This window comes from Melospiza melodia, unplaced genomic scaffold (genome assembly GCF_035770615.1).
Source record: "Melospiza melodia melodia isolate bMelMel2 unplaced genomic scaffold, bMelMel2.pri scaffold_138, whole genome shotgun sequence".
NCBI classification, from domain to species: Eukaryota; Metazoa; Chordata; class Aves; order Passeriformes; family Passerellidae; genus Melospiza; species Melospiza melodia.
In genome coordinates this window covers 328,570-350,839 of record NW_026948509.1, presented here as the reverse complement: position 1 = coordinate 350,839, position 22,270 = coordinate 328,570, and the positions used below count along the sequence as shown (strand labels likewise).

At 41.5% G+C, this 22,270-nt stretch overlaps 2 long non-coding RNA genes across 5 annotated transcripts; both read right to left on the bottom strand.

The window, feature by feature from the left end:
- Positions 1-274: 274 nt before the first annotated feature.
- LOC134433119 (uncharacterized) lies at positions 275-22,256 on the bottom strand. Of its 4 annotated transcripts, XR_010031489.1 has the most exons (9): positions 22,101-22,256; positions 4,356-4,420; positions 3,826-3,912; positions 3,674-3,737; positions 3,303-3,381; positions 2,908-2,983; positions 2,479-2,788; positions 2,021-2,138; positions 275-851 (listed from the first exon to the last, which is right to left on the bottom strand). It is a non-coding gene; the product is annotated as an uncharacterized LOC134433119 (long non-coding RNA). The 4 variants fall into 4 exon arrangements; XR_010031488.1 differs by lacking the exons at positions 3,826-3,912; positions 22,101-22,256 and adding an exon at positions 6,941-6,955 and having other exon boundaries at positions 4,356-4,436; XR_010031486.1 differs by lacking the exon at positions 3,826-3,912 and having other exon boundaries at positions 276-851; positions 22,101-22,251.
- On the bottom strand, positions 12,502-18,479 carry LOC134433102 (uncharacterized). The gene is made up of 5 exons (XR_010031485.1): positions 16,164-18,479; positions 15,783-16,042; positions 15,511-15,674; positions 15,274-15,391; positions 12,502-14,130 (listed from the first exon to the last, which is right to left on the bottom strand). It is a non-coding gene; the product is annotated as an uncharacterized LOC134433102 (long non-coding RNA).
- Positions 22,257-22,270: the final 14 nt, after the last annotated feature.

Genomic DNA, 22,270 nt, shown 5'->3' with positions numbered 1-22,270 from the left:
AAAACCTAAACTATTAAAATATTAAAAAATATCACTACCTAAATTAAAAAACATATTGCCTATAAAAACCCACCATATAAATGCCCCTGTCCCAAAAAATAAAAATAAAAAAAAATATTGAACCACAAAGAAATCAGAACTTAGGAACACCAAAACCATAATGTTCAAAAAGTCACACCACATCCCTTATCATACACCAACTACAAACAACAGAAAACAATACAATGAATTCTTAAAAACCACCTTAAAACCACTACATTGAAAAACATTTCAAAAATTAAAAACTGCATCTAACAAAAGCCATCTAATAAATTCACACCCAAAACTCCAGCAGCCCAGCTGGCCCTACCAAAGCTCTAGGTTTATACATACAGTAAACAAAACCAAAATCCCAGTAATACCCATCAGAAATCTATGAAAGAACCCTACTGAAATTAATCCTGCCTCAAATACAAACCAACCCATCCAGAAAGTCAGCTTCACTCAAAAAACAATTTACACAGAGTTAATAATACCAAGAAATGAAACAACACACCATATACCACCAATGAATATCATAGTGAAGGAAAAAAAAAACACTACATTTTTTCCTTTTTGTTTTTTAAACTAACTTCTTTTATTAGCTAGAACAAAAGATTTTGCCAGGACTGTAACAACAACAACAACCTCTTTTTCTTCTTCTCCTTCTGAGATGTCCCTTCTCACTCCCAAATTCCTCTCAACTCCTGAGTTTACATCCAAGCAAAAAGCAAAATTCCTGCACTCGTCCCTCCGATGCTCCTGTCAGATTCTCTGTTTCCCTCCACATCTTCTTACACTTTCAGTCCTCACGCTGTCCCGCCGTGATGAGTCTGACAGAAGAATTGGCACATGTTAACAGAGCATTTCCCTCCCTCCCTCCCTCTCTCCCTCCCTCCCTCCCTCCGCTTTCCTCAGCGCATTTCAATCCATCCCAGGCCTGCAGTGATGCACGCTCACCCCAACGCTCACAGCAAGCATGCAGCAGCTCAGGCTCACTCGGCTCCAGGGCCCAGAGCCTGCAGGCCCTGCAGCTGCCACACGGATGGACCTGGTTCCCTCCCCGGGTGCCCAGAGGGAAACCTGAGGGCAGGCGTCCACCCCGAGGGGGCACCCGCAGCCCCGGGCAGGCATGGAGTCGCCGGCTGCTCTCTGGGGACGACACCCTCCCTGCAGGCCACACTGCCTCGTCCTCTCCCTCCCTGGGGGACAGGCACCTCCAGGGTCTGTGACCAGCCCCCTTCCGTCAGCATCCAGGGGCTCTGTCAGAGCCAGAGGGCTCAATTCGTGGTGAGTACCGATGGCACGCAAATGGCAGCCCGAGGAAATCGTGTTCTGGTCTCTAAGTGCTTGGGACAGGGTCTGATTTTTTGTTTTGTACTTGTATGAAGATTAGTACAACAGGGCTCTGATGGATGACATGGCAACACAGAACTAAACACTCCTCGATAGGATTACATCGACTTCTAGGAAAAGACAAAAGCTTAGGACCCTTCTGAAATCTACTTTTAATCCAAAGCACGGGGATTGTCAGCATGCTGCACCTTCCAGCTTTTCAAAGCAGCTTCCCTCTCAAGACCAGGAAACATTGATTTCTACAGAAACAATGGGCAACCCCCAGGCTAATCTCAGCACTACTGTTTAATAGGGGACCTGCCAGCGTGCCAGTCCAGCTTCAAGTGTGCTTTACTTCAGTCTAACGTCCCCACAAAATTCTTCTCACATCTTCCAACCCTGAAATCTTATTTTCCCCTAAAGCTTCTCTTCATTAGCAATTTCCAAGTAACATGGTATTTTTACAACATTCAAAAATGTCATGCTGGACTGTGCTAGAGAGCAATCTGCAAATATAAGCTTAGCAAAGTTTGAATTGACTTGTCCAGAGATAAAACCTACAAGTGAACACCTACACCTGCCTACAAAGAGCTAACAAGCCCCTGGCAGCTGCCAGCATCAAAGCACAGCGGATGTTTCTAATACAGGGTAAGGATAACAACATCACCTTCTGTTCTCTCCAGCTTCTTTTCCCTGCAGTCATATTTTGCTTCTTATGATTTTTTTAGTCCCCGTATCTTCTTGGACAGCACCGAGCCCGACGACAAGGATACGAGAGTCTTTCCCTGCCGGACAGAGAGAACCAGGAAAACAGTTAAAATAAGAACAGGGCAGTTTGAAATTCATACTTGCAACGAGAAGCAGCGCCTAACCAACAGAACAAAAGTAAACAAAGCACGACACCTCCCTGGGGACAGAAGACTCACAAACTCTCCAGGATTCACAATTCTAGCGACCAAACCCTTCAGGACAGCAGCCAAGTGTCCCATGGGGTGGTGCTGCACCAAAGAACCATCTGAGAGGTTCCAAAGAGTGAAATGCACAATATTTTGCAAAGACAAAAAATGTTGCAAAATAACAAAAATACAATAGATGTAAACTACAGGGCAAGAGTACAAGTGTTACCTTTGGGAGCTGGAACCATCCAGGTGAGCCCCTGATAACTGGATCCTCACCAGAGTTTGAACCCTTCAGGACACAGAAGGGTTTTCCCCAGGAATTTCACAGACTGAGTTTTGACAGAAGCACGCTCGCCGGATCCTCAGAAACGTCACCCATTCTCCAGGTGTCTGGAGAGAACTGCAAATGGCTCTCACGTAGTTGGAGCTAGTTCTGTAAGGTCTCAGGGTGAATTTCACCAGATGCAACCAAACTGGGCAACTCCCAGTGGGACAGAAGGAACCCAAAGCTTGGGTAAGCAGAGCTGCAGCAAATACTGAGGAAACAAACATAACAGCGTAAAAAATAATAAACCATCCTTTTTTTTCTCTTGCTTTTGTTTTTTTTTTCTTATTCAGATCAGCATAGCAATTAAAGAGAAGGTGAAAAACTCACCATTACTGAACATTTCATCACCTGTAAGCTGAGCATCCTTAGCATAGGGGACTCCAAAGTTAAAATTCACCGATCCCTGGGAAATAAAGCCAAATATCGTATGGTAAAAAATCAAACAGCAGACATAAAAATTTGTTTCCGCTAAGGACTTTCAGGTACGTATGTATCTTTGCATTACACATTAGAACATACACTTTATACCATCACCTAATACATAATAATTTACCTTTAAATTTTGATAGTATAGCATGAATTTTTAACTTAAACTGGTGATCTATTATTATTCAGTTGGTGCCTAAAGTTATTTCTGCTGTCACGTTCAAAAAAACATGAATTTTTTTTACTGGAATGAGCAATTGATTTCAAAGTCATCACAAGCCCACCAAAACACAAACCTGGGTTCACCGGACGGGCCTGTGAGCTAGAAGTAGTTAGGCTTGTACTTCCCTCTTGTTCTTCCAGAACCAATAAATCCTGTCAACAAAACCAGGATCTTTAGCCCGCTGCTGTGAAAGATTCTACAAGGATGATGGTTTGATTTGTGTTTAGAAGTTTTGATTTGAAATGGCCAGTTCAATGGATAAAGACAGTTTACGTAGTATTACATTACTATTATTATTATTTCTATTATTATTTTTACTAGTACTACTGCTATTGTTATCACCTGCTACTGGAAGAAACAAACCAGTAGTACCTATACTTAATTACTTTTATTTCCAGAAAATAATAAAGAAAAAGAACCAAACCAAAAAAAGTCACTTCCTACCTTTTATATCAAGGGATGAAAAATTTCTCTTGGGCTCTTCTCCAATTTATCAAGACTCATAGCACTGAAAGGCAAACAAAACAGTGCTTTATAGAAGGCCAAGTGCACGTTTCAAGGCTGAACCACTAACTGATTGCAGTGACAGCACTTACAACATGAATCGTTCCCAGAGCCTCTGTGAAATGGAATGTTCTGTGGAACTGCCGTTTCTTTCCCAAAACACTAACTTCCAACACTTCCTAATCGTATTTTGTATTTTAAAACAAAAGAAGTTAGTGAGACTCTGTGAGGAGGTCAGGTTTAAATTTATTTCCTTCCAAAGCTCAGAGCTCTGTTCCATCACCCTTCCCTTTGGCTCTACACTGGATCATGGTGAGCAGTTGAGGAGTGCTCAAGAACCAATTCTATTTCTCTCTTTTTCTAGTTCTCTCTATTCCTAAATCATTCAAGACAAGTCAAATGAAAAATGACAAGTTCAGCATCAAAGTCACACTTTTCCCCTTTGTCTGGTCAACAACAGGCTCTAAATCCACTTATTGCTGCCTTCAAGGTTTAAGACTTGCAAAACCATTTTTACATGTTTTACAGGTTTATCATAAAACCCACAGAACGCAAGCTCTGAATTACAGGAAAAGGTACACAGGCAAATATCTAAAGGGATCACTTATTTGTAAATACATACCTTGATAGAGAGCGCACTGAGAACCTTTCCGCGGGACTCTAAGGGAGACGTATTTTCTCAGTACCCTGTAAACAAGAAAAGCTACGATATATTACAGGACATCCCCACTTTTTCTACATATTCAAATAGGATTTTTAATAAAAACAGTTCAGTTACAAAAGAAGGAAGAAAACCAAGCTCATTTTACTCAGCTGTATTTACTGCCGATTTAGAGAAAAATGCCGGGCCGCGTCGCCCGTTGCGTCACACGCCGCGCCAGCAGCAGGGCCTGCCGGGAGTTGGAGTCTCGGGCTGACAGCCACTCATGTGCCGCGATAGCCGTTGCGTCACACGCCGCGCCGGCAGCACGGCCTGCCGGGAGTTGGAGTCTCGGGCTGACAGCCACCGCTCCGTCCCCCGGGAGCCACCGGGACCTGCACTCCCTCCTGGGCATCAAACGGCTCCTTCGCCCCAGGGCGGGGAAGGACCTGAGGCAGCACCGCTCCTCCCCAATGCCCTCTCTTTTTCCCTCCAACTCTTTTTACTTTTTTCACCCTGTTTTTCACCACTTCCCTTCCCTCTTCCTCTCCTGCTTCCCTTCCTTCCCTTCCCCTTCCCCTTTCTTGTATTTCTGATCTTGGTTTTCCTTTCCACCTTTAGAATAAAAAAGCAGCAGTAGAAACTTTCAGGCTACCCGGGAGTAAAAAAAAAAAAATCCAAAACGAAAATGATTTAAAGAAAACTATTTATTCCCTGGGAGCCTGAAATTTTCTACTGCTGCACGTGACACAGAGCTTTTATTCCTTCTTATAGATAGTTGATATTTTATATATATTTATCGTTTATATTGATGTATTGTATTAATAACTATATATAATATGCACCTTATTCAAAAAATATACGGGAAATATTTTTTAAATTATTTACCATATCTACTGCTACAACTTATTTTTCCTTATATTTCTAATTTTTATATAAATCTTTAACGTGTTTATGATATATTTCTATACTCATATTTCTACCTTTATATTATTTGTATTTGTAATTTTTACACGAAAACCCCTGCTTCGGCAAAGAAAAAACAAAACCATCCATTATTTTAAACTACCTAAATGTTTTTTTATATTTGTATTTATCATAATATACAACAAATGATAGATAGAGATAGATAGATAGATAGATATATCACATCCGTATTTATATCTATTTTATATCCATTTCCTATAATATTTTTCATAAAATATATGCAGTATCACTTGTATTATATATTGTATCAATTTATGTTATTTTATATTTACAATTTATTATTAATTTTTGATATATCTGCATATAGTTGCAATACATTTATATATTTGTATTTTTGTTTGGGTTGTATTTACATTTATATTCTCTATTCATATATCTATAAACATACACAATACTCTATTAAAATTAGAATAACTTATTGTAACATATAATGACTCATGTTACATGTTAAATTTTAAAAATTGACCGAATATATAAAAATAAAATTGGCTCATTCCCATTGCTACACATCTATTTCTTTTGTTTCAATACAGTTAGAGTCATAACTGCATATTTAAAATCCAATTCCTAAATGAAATGACAGAACAAACAGCATCAAATTCCCACCAATATCTTCCAAAAACATCAAGATACCTCCAACAGCCAAACAAGTGTCAGCGAAAAAACAAAGAACACTCTTTTCAATAACAATTCTCATCACGACAGAAAAATGGAACCAAAATAAAAGAAAATCCTATAGAAACACACACAGCAAATTACAAAAAGTACTAAAAAAAAGTCAAACCAATCTACTAAACTCAAGACAGTGCCACTGACCCTGAACGACGTTACTAAAAAAAATAAAAAACAACAAAATTCTACCTCTACACTAACTCAAGGAATAAACAATCCTCTGTAAAAATAACTTTAAAACCTGAACTAATTAACAAAATGGAAAAACATCTCAACCACTAAAAACTAAGAAATTAACTACCCAAATAAATAAATACTTTAAAAACCCACCATATAAATACCCAAAAAAACCCCTGATAAACAATACGCAAATACATTAAAAGACAACAACAACAACAACAACAAAAAAGGAAAATAAAGAAAGCAACAACAAGAATAATACCAAAAACCAAATAAACTGAAATCTGCAACAAAAAACTTATTCCCAACTGAATAAACCCATAGTGCCTCAAGCTATCAAAATAAAAATACCACCTAGAAACAAACACAAAGACTAAAGACAAACGTAACCATAAACAATGTCCCCCAAATTACCCGTAACCATAAAACATACACTACAATCAAACAAACCAAACAAATAAAAGCCCTGGAAGACGATAAACACACATGCAATTATCGAGATTAAAAACCCGCTGCTATGAAGGACAGGACGCTTCCCCAAGCCCCCCAAAACAAACACTACACACTCACGCTAATAAAAGCCACCGCAACAGAATTAAAATGCGAACCGCTGCTTCGCGCTACGACCCGTAAAAAACATTGCGCGCCCTTCTAAACATAATACCCCGGCAAAAAAATATATATCCGACTACAAAACTCAATCCAAAACAAACCATTATCATCCCTACCGGCACCGAGAACCGTGCCCACTCAGGAAGAACACCGTATCCCTTAGCGGACACCCGCTGCAAACCGAACCCAGCGATGCCATCAACGCCTCCAAAGCGCCTCCGAGCCACGGCACCGCCGAACTTGGAGCGGCCGAACCCCGCGCTCGCTGCCGGCCCCGGACGGAGCGCGGCTCCCGGCAGGAAAGCGGCTCCTGCGGCGGCTGCTCCGGCACGCGGGGCCGGCGCCGTCCCGGGGAGCCCCGCCCGCTGCCCCTGCCCGGCGGGGCCGGCACCGGGCCCGGGGCTACCGGCGGCGCCCGAGCCCCGCGCCCGGAGCGGACGGAGCGGCCGGCACCGCCCGGGCCGGCGCAGCAGCGCCCGCGCCGCCTCTGCCGCCCTTGGCCGGCCCGGCCCGGCTCCGCTCGGCTCCGCACGGCTCGCACCGGCGCGGCTCCGCCACTGCCGCCCTCGGCCGGCCCGGCCGCGCCGAATCCCCCGTGCGCCCCGGCAGCTGCCCGGGCCGTGCCAGCAGCGCTCCCGAGCGGGAACGTTCCGGGCCGGGCCGCGGGCACGAGGAGCGCCCTCCAATGCAGCGGCACAGCCCCATTGCAGCCCTGCAAACGCTGCCGGAGCTGCGGCTTCCCGCAAGCCAACCCCGAAACCGCAGACGGGGCGCACCTCACTTCAACAAGGGCAAAGAAATGTGTTCTCCCCTAAAATTTCACCCCCTAGAAGAGCAGAAAAGTAGGGGCGCTCCCCAAATGAAAGCCTTCGACTGATGGGAAAGGGCGATTTCGACCTCCATTCAAACCCTTGAAAAGGAGGGACACCAGGGCTGCCCCCGCCATTTAAACCCGAGGGTGGTGCAAATGGGGTGGCTGCCTTCAAATCAAACCCATAATGCCACAAGAATACTTTTCCCATTCCCCTTAGAATAGAACGCAGGGATTCCCTGTCACCCCCGGGATACCCCAACAGCCTGCAAAAGGCAGCTTTTCCTGCAATCAACACCCTTAAAACCACAAGTCAAGAGGGATCCCCTCAGGTCAAACGCAGACAATAAGAGAAGAGGAGCTGCTTCCTTCTCCTTAATCCCTTTTGTCCTCGCAAGCTCCATTTTTGTTCCTGGGGATCCGGGGAGGGACTGGCAAGATGAAATTGCAAAGGGGAAGGAGAAAATTCCCCGCTCCAAACCCACACGGGCTCACCTGTTCGGCTGCTGCTCCCCGGCACAAAGATTCGTCCCTCGGCGCCTCCTTTAAGCGATGCTCCACGTACCCAAGCGCGGATCCAGGTGGTGCCCCCGACCCTGTGGGAAGCTCCCGCAGTCCTTCCATGAGACAGCGCCGGGAGCGCCCCATAAACCCCTCCACTCAGCAGCTCCGTGCAAAAGGGAGCTGAGGCAAAGCCTCCCCCTAAAACAGCCTCGCCCCGGCAGGAGCCGGCCCCTCATCATCCTCACACTCACACCTGGGCTGCTCCGAGCCCCCATCATCCTCACAGCTCATACCTGGGCTGCTCCGAGACCCCATTATCCTCACACTCACACCTGGGCTGCTCCGAGCCCCCATCATATATTTTTCATATTTATATTCGCATTTATATTTAGAATTTATATTACTCTATAATAAAAATTATATTATATATTGCATCTCTTCATGTTACTTGCATAGATTTCTATTTCTATTCATAGTTTGGTATTATATCTTTATATCTCTATATATTTATTATATATTTCTGTATGTCGATTTACATTTCTATAGTACTTATATTATTTAAAATAAAACCCCTGCCTCTAACGAAATAAAAAGCAAAGACACCCCTTTCTTTAAAACACATTTAAAAGTTTAAAAATAATTTTGTTTGTCATAATTCTATTCACATCTATATTTGTAATTTTCGTTTGTTATATTTATAGATATTATATATATTGGAGAGAATACCTTTTTATATAATAACATATAGATTCTTTTGACACAATAGATTTCTTTTACTTATATTTATATGTATTAAATATTTATTGATATCGACATATATATGATATATTTGCATTTCTAGTTTTATATTTTTTATGAAATCTCCAGCCCATACCCCAATAAAAGCCAAACAATCCCCAATTTATTTAAACTATATTTAAACATAAATCCTGTCACGGCTGCATTGCACAGCAGTGCCCCAAGCTAATCTGACACTTGTTCATCCCCTGGACCTGAAACTGAACCCGCTCACCTTGATCGCACCTGGCAGAACCATTTTCGTACCTTTTTCTGGCACGTCTTGGTTTTGTTTTCTTTTGTCTTGAGTTTTTGTGGCCTTTATTGCCTCTCTTTTTTTCTGGCACTTCTTGGGGTTTTTTCTTCGTTTCTTCTTGCCCATCTTGGTGTTTTTTCTGGTTTTTCCTTGCCCCCCTTGGGGGTTTTTTTCAGTTTTTTTTTTTTTTTTCCTGGGTTTTCCTTTTCTGGATTTTTTCTTTGCCATCTTGGTTTTTTGTTGCGATTTTTTTTTCTTGCCCATCTTGGGGTTTTCCTCTGGTCTGTTTTCAGGGATTTTTCTTGCCCATCTTCGTTTTTTTTTTTTTTTTTGTTGGTTTTTCTTTTCTTTTCTTCTTCTATTTTTTTTCCCCCTAGGTTTCTCCTTGCCCTCCTGGTTTTTGGGTTTTTTTATCTTCTTATCTTCCTTCCTTCCTTCCTTCCTTCCTTCCTTCCTTCCTTCCTTCCTTCCTTCCTTCCTTCCTTCCTTCCTTCCTTCCTTCCTTCCTTCCTTCCTTCCTTCCTTCCTTCCTTCCTTCCTTCCTCTCCTTCCTCTCCTTCCTTCCTCTCCTTCCTTCTTTTTTCCTTTCATTTCCTTTCCTTATTTTCTTTTTTTCTTTTTCTTTCTTTCTTTCCCTGCATTTCTAATCTTGGTTTTCCTTTCTAGCTTTAGAATAAAAAAGCAGCAGTAGTAACTTTCAGGCTACCTGGGAGTAAAAAAACCTCCAAAACGAAAATGATTTAAAGAAAACGATTTATTCCCTGGGAGCCTGAAATTTTCTACTGCTGCACATGACATAGAGCTTTTATTCCTTTTTATAGATAGTTGATATTTTATACTTTATACAGCGCCCCCTGCCGTGTGCACCGGCGCTCTGCAGGCACAGCGATCCCTGCCGTCTGCACAGGCGCACTGCATGCAGAGCGCTGCGGCGTCGTTCGGTTCTGTTTAATGAAACTCGGCTGAATTCGGCGTGGTTCGGCTCTTGGTCTAAACTCGTTTCAGTTCGGCTCTTCGGCTAAACTCGGTCGTATTCGGCACATTGTCTAAATGCGGCTCAAGTCGGCTACACTCGGCTATCGGTTCCAGTCGGCTATCATCGGCTCTTGGTGTAAACTCGGCTGTTTTCGGCCGCACTGGGCTCTTCGGCTCAACTCGGCTGTTTTCGGCCACACTCGGCTCTTCGGTGAAACACGGCTGTTTTCGGCCGCACTCGGCTCTTCGGGGAAACTCGGCTTTTTCCGGCCACACTCGGCTCTTCGGGGAAACTCGGCTCTTTCCGGCCACACTCGGCTCTTCGGGGAAACTCGGCTCTTTCCGGCCACACTCGGCTCTTCGGGGAAACTCGGCTCTTTCCGGCCACACTCGACTCTTCGGCTCTTCGGAACTATTCGGCCCGGCTCGGCTCCCTCAGGGCGGGAAAGCGGACGTGAGAGGACCCCGGCACAGCGAGGCGTTTACCCAGATGCCTCTCACAAACCCGCCAAAATACGCCCGCCCGCGGAGCCCCTGAGCCCACAGCATGTCTCGGGTACACATGAAACGCCACAGAAAAATCCGTCGGGGCCGCCATGACGTCGGTATTCCGTGCAGGCAGTGCAGTTAAACACCCACACGGTCCTCCACTTCCCCGCCCTTTTCGCCGCCATGCTGAGAAGGTCAAACAAAACTCCGCGACATCGCCCACGCGCCACTCCCAAGCTGGCCGCCTCTAGCTGCACGCCTGCAGTACCGCGCTCTGCCCACAAGGCGGCAGCACTGCCGCCCGCCCCAGCCGGGGGCGCAGCGCGCCTCGGGGCTGCGGCAGCGAAGGCGGCAAAAAAGAACAGGGGCGACCCCCGCCGAAAACTGCTCTGAAATAAATGCCCCAAAACAACCGGGAAGAGGGAAAAAAACCGTCTGCCTCTAATCTAATAGGATAAAAGACAAAACAAAACACAACACAACACAAAAAAATTATTAAAAAAAATATTTAAATATTTTTAAAAATATTTTTTCATATTAATATTCACATTTCTATTTACAACGTATATTGATGTACACTGTCCATTTATACATTTCTTTTTATAAATACATTTCTATTCCATATTGCATATATCCCTAAAACTTAAATTTATTTGTATATTTTTATAAATATTTTCACATAGTAAGTATACATTTCTGTTACGATTTTTACTTCGGTAACACTTGGATTATTTAAAATAAAACCTTTGCCTCCATCCACATTAATGCCAAAAAGAACCCCTTTCTTCCAAACTGTACTTAAATATTTTATAAAATTATATTTTTCAGGTTCATATTCACATTTACATTTAAAATGTATACTTATGTATACTGTTATTTGTATTCTTCATTACATCACTTCCTATTATTTGTATTTATTTATATTTTGTGTTTATATATATATTTATATCTTGATTGTATATCTCAATATTTAGAAATATATAACAATATCTACATTCATACTATTTAAAATAAAAACCCTGCCTCTAACACAACAATAAAAAAAAACCGAACCCTTTCTTTTAAAAAATATTTAAATAGATTTTATCCTAATGTTCAATTGTTATATTCATATTTGTATTTATAATGTATATTAATGTATATTGCTTACTTATATATTTATCTTTACCAATGTCAATTTATAAATAAATTTATATTCTATATTACATCCGATGCGAGTAGGTATTTATATTTTTTATATTTTTTTATTCATATTTTTATATGGATTAAATATTTCTGCGTCAAGATTTTTACTTCTGGAACACGTATAATATTCAAATTAAAAACCCTGCCTCTACTTAAATAAAAGCCAAAACATTCCATTTCTTTTAAACTATATTTACATATTTTTATATTTATATTCCCATTTATAATTTATATTGCCATTTAATGTTATTTATATTCCATGCCACAACTCCTCATATTACTTACATATATTTATATTTAAATTTATATTCATAGTTTAGCAATTTCTCTTTATATATTTATTATATATTTCTATCTTAAGATCCACATTTCTATATTGCTTATATTATTTAAAATAAAACTCCTGCCTCTAACCAAATAAAAACCAAGGACACCCCTTTATTTGAACCAGATTTAAAATTTACGAAGTAAATTTATTTTTCAAAATTATAATGATATTTATATGGATATTTTTATTTATTTTATGCATAGATTTTATCTATATTAGAGGGAATACCTTCTAATATAATCATAGATATATATTTTCTGTATTATACATATTTTCTTACTTATATTTGTTTAAATTAAATATGTATAGATATTTGTATTTCTATATATATTTGTATATCTGAATTTATATTTTATTGCTATCATTTAAAAACCCCAGCCTATACCCTAATAAAACTGCCCAATTTACTTTAACTCTATTTAAATATTTTTATATTTACAATCTATATTTATATATCTTTGTGTATATATATATAAAATAGACTATCATTTATCTATATGATAACATGTTACAATTATATACCATATATTATAGTTTTATGTATGTATCTGTTATCTATATTTATGTTTACCACTCTAATGTTATATTTATTTTTAAATGTATATTTATTTCTATTTTCATCTCTACATTAAACCATGTCAGTTCATTAACCCGACGCACCAGAGCCACAACAATACTGTACCTTTGTCAGCACCGGCACGCAGCACACGCCCATCCCATCGCAGCACAGCAAAACAAAACCTATTTCTGTTACTAACGGAACAAACATCCCACAACGTCACTGAACCCTAATAAAAACTCAAATAAACCTAACTGTAAATAAATTTTAAATCCCACTATAAAGTAGCCCAAAACCTCCGCACATGCTCATCATAAACTTCCTCCTAAACCAGTATCTCAAAAACCCCAAAAAACTCAAACACACCCTGAAAATGACACAACTGCTAATAAAAACAAACACCCATTAAAAATTAAATCAAACCAACGCACTAGACTCAAAACTGCACAACTGACCCTAAACATTACTAAAAAAAGTCCCCAAAGCTCTACCTTTATGTTAATGCACAAATAATAACATGTAATCTATAAAAGTTATTTCAAAAAATTAAAAAAAATAATTAAAACCATGAAAATAAAAAACCTAAACTATTAAAATATTAAAAAATATCACTACCTAAATTAAAAAACATATTGCCTATAAAAACCCACCATATAAATGCCCCTGTCCCAAAAAATAAAAATAAAAAAAGCTATTGAACCACAAAGAAATCAGAACTTAGGAACACCAAAACCATAATGTTCAAGAACTCACACCACATCCCTTATCATACACCAACTACAAACAAGATAAAGCAATACAATGAATTCTTAAAAACCACCTTAAAACCACTACATTGAAAAACATTTCAAAAATTAAAAACTGCATCTAACAAAAGCCATCTAATAAATTCACACCCAAAACTCCAGCAGCCCAGCTGGCCCTACCAAAGCTCTAGGTTCATACATACAGTAAACAAAACCAAAATCCCAGTAATACCCATCAGAAATCTATGAAAGAACCCTACTGAAATTAATCCTGCCTCAAATACAAACCAACCCATCCAGAAAGTCAGCTTCACTCAAAAAACAATTTACACAGAGTTAATAATACCAAGAAATGAAACAACACACCATATACCACCAATGAATATCATAGTGAAGGAAAAAAAAAACACTACATTTTTTCCTTTTTGTTTTTTAAACTAACTTCTTTTATTAGCTAGAACAAAAGATTTTGCCAGGACTGTAGCAACAACTTCTTTTTCTTCTTCTCCTTCTAAAATGTCCCTTCTCACTCCCAAATTCCTCTCAACTCCTGAGTTTACATCCAAGCAAAAAGCAAAATTCGTGCACTCGTCCCTCCGATGCTCCTGTCAGATTCTCTGTTTCCCTCCACATCTTCTTACACTTTCAGTCTTCACGCTGTCCCGCCGTGATGAGTCTGACAGAAGAATTGGCACATGTTAACAGAGCATTTCCCTCCCTCCCTCTGCTTTCCTCAGCGCATTTCAATCCATCCCAGGCCTGCAGTGATGCACGCTCACCCCAACGCTCACAGCAAGCATGCAGCAGCTCAGGCTCACTCGGCTCCAGGGCCCAGAGCCTGCAGGCCCTGCAGCTGCCACACGGATGGACCTGGTTCCCTCCCCGGGTGCCCAGGGGAAACCTGAGGGCAGGCGTCCACCCCGAGGGTGCACCCGCAGCCCCGGGCAGGCATGGAGTCGCCGGCTGCTCTCTGGGGACCAGACCCTCCCTGCAGGCCACACTGCCTCGGCCTCTCCCTCCCTGGGGGACAGGCACCTCCAGGGTCTGTGACCAGCCCCCTTCCGTCAGCATCCAGGGGCTCTGTCAGAGCCAGAGGGCTCAATTCGTGGTGAGTACCGATGGCACACAAATGGCAGCCTGAGGAAATCGTGTTCTGGCCTCTAAGTGCTTGGGACAGGGTCTGATTTTTTGTTTTGTACTTGTATAAGATTAGTACAACAGGGCTCTGATGGATGACATGGCAACAGAGAATTAAAAACTCCTCGACAGGATTACATCAACTTCAAGGAAAAGACAAAAGCTTAGGACCCTTCTGAAATCTACTTTTAATCCAAAGCACGGGGATTGTCAGCATGCTGCACCTTCCAGCTTTTCAAAGCAGCTTACCTCTGAAGACCAGGAAACATTGATTTCTACAGAAACAATGGGCAACCCCCAGGCTAATCTCAGCACTACTGTTTAATAGGGGACCTGCCAGCGTGCCAGTCCAGCTTCAAGTGTGCTTTACTTCAGTCTAACGTCCCCACAAAATTCTTCTCACATCTTCCAACCCTGAAATCTTATTTTCCCCTAAATCTTCTCTTCATTAGCAATTTCCAAGTAACATGGTATTTTTACAACATTCAAAAATGTCATGCTGGACTGTGCTAGAGAGTAATCTGCAAATATAAGCTTAGCAAAGTTTGAATTGACTTGAACAGAGAAAAAACCTACAAGTGAACACCTACACCTGCCTACAAAGAGCTAACAAGCCCCTGGCAGCTGCCAGCATCAAAGCACAGCGGATGTTTCTAATACAGGGTAAGGATAACAACATCACCTTCTGTTCTCTCCAGCTTCTTTTCCCTGCAGTCATATTTTGCTTCTTATGATTTTTTTAGTCTCTGTATCTTCTTGGACAGCACCGAGCCCGATGACAAGGATACGAGAGTCTTTCCCTGCCGTAGGGAGAGAACCAGGAAAACAGTTAAAAAAAGAACAGGGCAGTTTGAAATTCGTACTTGCAACGAGAAGCAGCGCCTAACCAACAGAACAAAAAGTAAACAAAGCATGGTACCTCCCTGGGGACAGAAGACTCACAAACTCTCCAGGATTCACAATTCTAGCGACCAAACCCTTCAGGACAGCAGCCAAGTGTCCCATGGGGTGGTGCTGCACCAGAGAACCATCTGAGAGGTTCCAAAGAGTGAAATGCACAATATTTTGCAAAGACAAAAAATCCTGCAAAATAACAAAAATACAATAGATGTAAACTACAGGGCAAGAGTACAAGTGTTCACTTTAAGAGCTGGAACCATCCAGGTGAGCACCTGATAACTGGATCCTCACCAGAGTTTGAACCCTTCAGGACACAGAAGGGTTTTCCCCAGGAATTTCACAGACTGAGTTTTGATAGAAGCACGCTCGCCGGATTCTCAGAAATGTCGCCCATTCTCCAGGTGTCTGGAGAGAACTGCAAATGGCTCTCACGTAGTTGGAGCTGGTTCTGTAAGGTCTCAGGGTGAATTTCACCAGATGCAACTGAATTGGGCAACTCCCAGTGAGACAGAGGGAACCCAAAGCTTGGGTAAGCAGAGCTGCAGCAAATACTGAGGAAACAGACATAACAGGGTAAAAATAATAAAACTATTGCTTTTTCTTTAATCTTGCCTTTTTTTTTTTTTTTTATTCAGATGAGCAAAACAATGAAGGAGAAGGTGAAAAACTCACCATTACTGAACATTTCATCATCTCTAAGCTGAGCATCCTTAGCATAGAGGACTCCAGAGTTAAAATTCACTGATCCCTGGGAAATAAAACCAAATATATGACAAACAGTCAAACAGAAGGCGTAAAAATTTGTTTCCTCTACGGACTTTCAAGTACGTATCTTTGTATATATCCTACACATTACAACATACACTTTACACCATCTCCTAATATATAATAATTTACCTTTAAACTTTGATAGTATAGTGTGGAGAAATGGCTCCATGACAGAGGTCACGCAGACATTCGCTCGTTAGCCGACCAGGAGCTGGGAAAGTACCGAACACAGGTATTTTTGAGTTTTGCACCTGCAAGATAGCGTGTGCCTGGGCCTAGCTGGGTAGGATAACAAGTAGACAGAGAGACGTGGGAAATAGGGAATGTAGGCCCAAAGGAATGAGGAAGAGTTGATGGTATAGTTTAACCAATAGATCGCTTGGCTTACAGAATATTCATAAGCTTATTATGTGCTGTATAAGTGTCTGATACTCTCTGCAATAAACATAGCTTGCTGATCTCATATTGAGTGTCCGAGTCTTCCCTCACCCAAGAGTATAGCATAAAATTATTAACTAAAATTGGTGATCTATTATTATTATTAAGTTGTGCTTAAAGTTATTTTTGCTGTCATGCTCAAAACAATTTTTTTTTTTTTACTGTAATGAATGAGCAATTGATCTCAAAGTCATCACAAGCCCATCAAAAAAACAAAGCTCTATTCACCGGGCAGGTCTGTGAGCTAGAGGGTAGTTAGGCTTGTACTTACCTCTTGCTGTTCATGAACCAATAAATCCTGTCAACAAAACCAGGATCTTTAGCCCACTCCTATTAAAGATTCTACAAGGATGATGGTTTGATTTGTGTTTAGAAGTTTAGATTTAAAATGGCCAGTTCAATGGATAAATAAAGACAGTTGAAGTAGTATTACTTTACTATTATTATTATTATTATTATTGGTATTAGTATTATCAGCTACTGGAAGAAACAAACCAGTAGTATCTATACTTAATTACTTCTATTTCCAGAAAACAATAAAGAAAAAGAACCAAACCAGAAAAAGTCACTTCCTACCTTTTGTATCTCAGGATGATGAATTTCTCTTGGGCACTTCTCCAATTTATCAAGACTCATAGCACTGAAAGGCAAACAAAACAGTGCTTTATAGAAGGCCAAGTGCACGTTTCAAGGCTGAACCACCAACTGATTGCAGTGACAGCAGTTACAACATGAATCAGTCCAAGGGCCTCTCTTAAATGGAATGGAATGTTTTGTGGAACTGCCATTTCTTTCCCAAAATACTAACTTCCAACACTTCCTAAACTTATTTTGCATTTTAAAAACAGAAATTAGTAAGACTCTGTGTGGACATCAGGTTTATTTCCTTCTAATGCACAGAGCTCTGTTCCATCATCCTTCACTTTGGCTCTACACAGAATCATGGTGAGCTTTTTAGGAGTGCTCAATAATCAATTCTATTTCTTTTCCTAGTTCTCTCTCTTCTTCAATAATTAAAGGCAAGTCAAATGAAAAATGACAAGTTCAGCATCAGAGTCACACTTTTCCCCTTTGTCTGCTCAAGAACAGGCTTTAAATCCACTTATTGCTGCCTTCAACGATTCAGACTTGCAAAACCATTCTTACATGTTTTACAGGTTTATCATAAAACCCACAGAACACAAGCTCTGAATTACAGGAAAAGGTACACAGGCAAATATCTAAACTGATTACTTATTTGAAAACACATACCTTAATTCAGATTGCACCCAGAATGTTTCCGTGGGACACTAAGGGAGACATATTTTGTGAGTACCCTGTAAACGAGAAAAGCTAGCATAGATTACAGGACATACTCACTTTTTCTGCATATTCAGATAGAATTATTAATAAAAACAATTAAGTTTAAAAAGAAGGAAGATAACCAAGGTAATTTTACTCAGCTATATTTACTCCCGATTTAGAGAAAAAAAAAAAGGCCCGGGTGCTGCAAAGAAAAAAAAAGTGAACCACAAACGCTTACAGTAGAATTTTAAAACAATCGCTTGGATAAAAGAATCTTATGGAACGTGAAGTAGAAAAAAAGTGAAACCACTATCAGACCTGCCTATTTTCTCACCAGTGTACAAGAAAATCCTAAAAGCAGTATGAAGTCACTGCCTAAAACCGGTCATGGGATGTAACCAAGAACAATTTAGGCATTTGCTAATCTAGACAGAAACCTTTTCTGGATGCTAGTGTCAAATCACAAGTTTTGTCTTTCAGAAGCTCGACAATGCTGGAAAGCATTTTCCCTGGGGCTCGGGAGGGCAGGGGCGGAAGGGGGGGTGGCTTTGCAGCTCGCACCTGTGCCATCCGAAGCACACAGCCCGCCCGCTCCCTGCGCTGGGCATTCTCCCGGCCATCTCTGGGTGTCCCGCTCAGCGCCGCTCCATCCGCTGTCACGGCACAAAGAGCCACGAGCACTAACGCAGGCAGCAGCCCCGTCATGCCGGCGATACCGCAGCGCTCCCTGCTCGCAGCGCCCAACACGCGGCGGAGCCGCCTCCGCCCGCAGCACCGGCAGCAGCCCGAGGGAGACGGCTGCAGCTCGGGGGCTCCTCCGGCGCCTCCGCCAGCCCGAGGGCGGCCGCCCCACCGGGACCGCGGGAGCACCCGGCGCCGCTCGCCCGGGGCGGCTCCTGCAGCTCCCGGCCCGCGGCAGCAAAGCACCGCCTCGCCCTCCGCCATCGGCGGGCGGCAGCGCCCCCGCCCCCGGCACCGCTGTGTGCGGCCGAGGAACCGGGCGGACGCTCCTTCCGCGCTGCTCAGCTCCGCGCGGGCGGCCAGACGGAGGCTGCGCTCCTCCAGCGTCGCTGTCCCGCGCGGGAGAGGCGCCGGCAGCTGCGCGCGCACAGCCCCGCGCGACCGCCTGGCACGCCAGCCACTCATGTGCCGCGTCGGCCGTTGCGTCACACGCCGCGTCGGTAGCACGGCCTGCCGGGAGTTGTAGTCTCAGGCTGACAGCCACCGCTCCGTCCCCCGGGAGCCACCGGGACCTGCACTCCCTCCTGGGCATCAAACGGGTCCTTCGCCCCAGGGCGGGGAAGGACCTGAGGCAGCACCGCTCCTCCCGAATGCCCTCTCTTTTTCCTTCCAACTCTTTTTACTTTTTTCACTCTGTTTTTCACCACTTCCCTTCCCTTTTCCTTTTCCCTTTCCCTTCCCTTTCCTTTCCCCTTTCTTGTATTTCTAATCTTGGTTTACCTTTCCACCTTTAGAATAAAAAAGCAGCAGTAGAAACTTTCAGGCTACCCGAGAGTAAAAAAAAAACTCTGCAAAACGAAAATGATTTAAAGAAAACTATTTATTCCCTGGGAGCCTGAAATTTTCTACTGCTGCACGTGACACAGAGCTTTTATTCCTTCTTATAGATAGTTGATATTTTATATAAATTTATAGTTTATATTGATGCATTATATTAATAACTATATATAATATGCACCTTATTCAAAAAATATACGGGAATTATTTTTTAAATTATTTACCATATCTACTGCTACAACTTATTTTTCCTTATATTTCTAATTTTTATATAAATCTTTAATGTGTTTATGATATATTTCTATACTTATATTTCTACCTTTATATTATTTGTATTTGTAATTTTTACACTAAAACACCTGCTTTGGCAAAGAAAAAACAAAACCATCCATTATTTTAAACTACCTAAATTTTTTTTATATTTATATTTATCATAATATACAACAAATGATAGATATAGATAGATAGATAGATACATATATCACATACATATTTATATCTATTTTATATCCATTTCCTATAATATATTTAATAAAATATATGCAGTATTACGTGTATTATATACTTTACAATTCATGTTATTTTACATTTACAATTTATTATTAATTTTTGATATATCTGCATATAGTTGCAATACATTTATATATTTGTATTTTTGTTTGGGTTGTATTTACATTTATATTCTCTATTCATATATCTATAAACATACACAATACTCTATTAAAATTAGAGTAACTTATTGTAACATATAATGACTTATGTTACATGTTAAATTTTAAAAATTGACCGAATATATAAAAATAAAATTGGCCCATTCCCATTGCTACACATCTATTTCTTTTGTTTCAATATAGTTAGAGTCATAATTGCATATTTAAAATCCAATTCCTAAATGAAATGACAGAACAAACAGCATCAAATTCCCACCAATATCTTCCAAAAACATCAAGATACCTCCAACACCCAAACAAGTGTCAGCGAAAAAACAAAGAACACTCTTTTCAATAACAATTCTCATCACGACAGAAAAATGGAACCAAAATAAAAGAAAATCCTATAGAAACACACACAGAAAATTACAAAAAGTACTAAAAAAAAGTCAAACCAATCTACTAAACTCAAGACAGTGCCACTCACCCTGAACGACGTTACTAAAAAAAAATAAAAAACAACAAAATTCTACCTCTACACTAACTCAAAGAATAAACAATCCTCTGTAAAAATAACTTTAAAACCTGAACTAATTAACAAAATGGAAAAACATCTCAACCACTAAAAACTAAGAAATTAACTACCCAAATAAATAAATACTTTAAAAACCCACCATATAAATACCCATGTTTCCAAAAAAAACCCTGATAAACAATACGCAAATACATTAAAAGACAACAACAACAACAACAAAGGAAAATAAAGAAACCAACAACAAGAATAATACCAAAAAACAGATAAATCTGCAACAAAAAAATTATTCCCCACTGAATAAACCCATAGTGCCTCAAGCTATCAAAATAAAAATACCACCTAGAAACAAACACAAAGACTAAAGACAAACGTAACCATAAACAATGTCCCCCAAATTACCCGTAACCATAAAACATACACTACAATCAAACAAACCAAACAAATAAAAGCCCTGGAAGACGATAAACACACATGCAATTATCGAGATTAAAAACCCGCTGCTATGAACGACACGACGCTACCCCAAGCCCCCCAAAACAAACACTACACACTCACGCTAATAAAAGCCACCGCAACAGAATTAAAATGCGAACCGCTGCTTCGCGCTACGACCCGTAAAAACCATTGCGCGCCCTTCTAAACATAATACCCCGGCAAAAAAATATATATCCTGTTATGAACAAAAACTCGGTTAATATTTTTTATGAGAAAAAGTTTCAAAAAGGCAGCCAGACCACTGGCCCTGCCCAAGTTCTGTGTGTTTTGTTATTGTAATCACGGGTCGTTGTCGTTAATGGTTGTTTTTGTATTAGTAAAAGCCCTGGCCGGGGCGAGGTAATGGCCCTTCTCCTGGGTGGGGACCTTGCCCGAAGCTAAGTTGTACCTTTCCCAGAATAGTGAAGACACCTGAGAAGGTGGGGGGGGGGTTATGCAAAGTGACTCGCAAGACCAGAATGCTTTGTGAGACCCCCATCTCCAAACTCATGGAGAAACCCCAAAAACAACGAGCCACCTAAGAGTTGAGAGACTAGAGTGATGTCTGGACGTGAGGAACCGAGTGCTGAGCCTGCAGAGACGCAGAACACCTTCGGACCCTCTCGCCCTGACCATGGGAGTTGACCCCGGAGCTGAGACCAGGCCGACTGAGTGAGAGAAACCAACATCTGACACCATCTTATGGGATCAGGAGACCCAAAAAGGCTCCCAAGAGGATCTGATCCCCAGCTCTGCCCCTGGTGGACAGAGCTGCGCATATCCTCCTCCTCTGAGTCGCCCTCGGAGACGACGGACGCTGCAGACCCGTCGAGCCGCCCAATCCTGAGCTGATCACTTTTTAATAAAGGCATTACACAGGAGAAGAAGTCTCCTGGCCCTGTTTATTTCATATCCGACTACAAAACCCAATCCGAAACGAACCTTTATCATCTCTACCGGCACCGAGAACCGTGCCGCTCAGGAAGAACACCATATCCCTTAGCGGACACCCGCTGCAAACCGAACCCAGCGATGCCATCAACGCCTCCAAAGCGCCTCCGAGCCACGGCACCGCCGAACTTGGAGCGGCCGAACCCCGCGCTCGCTGCCGG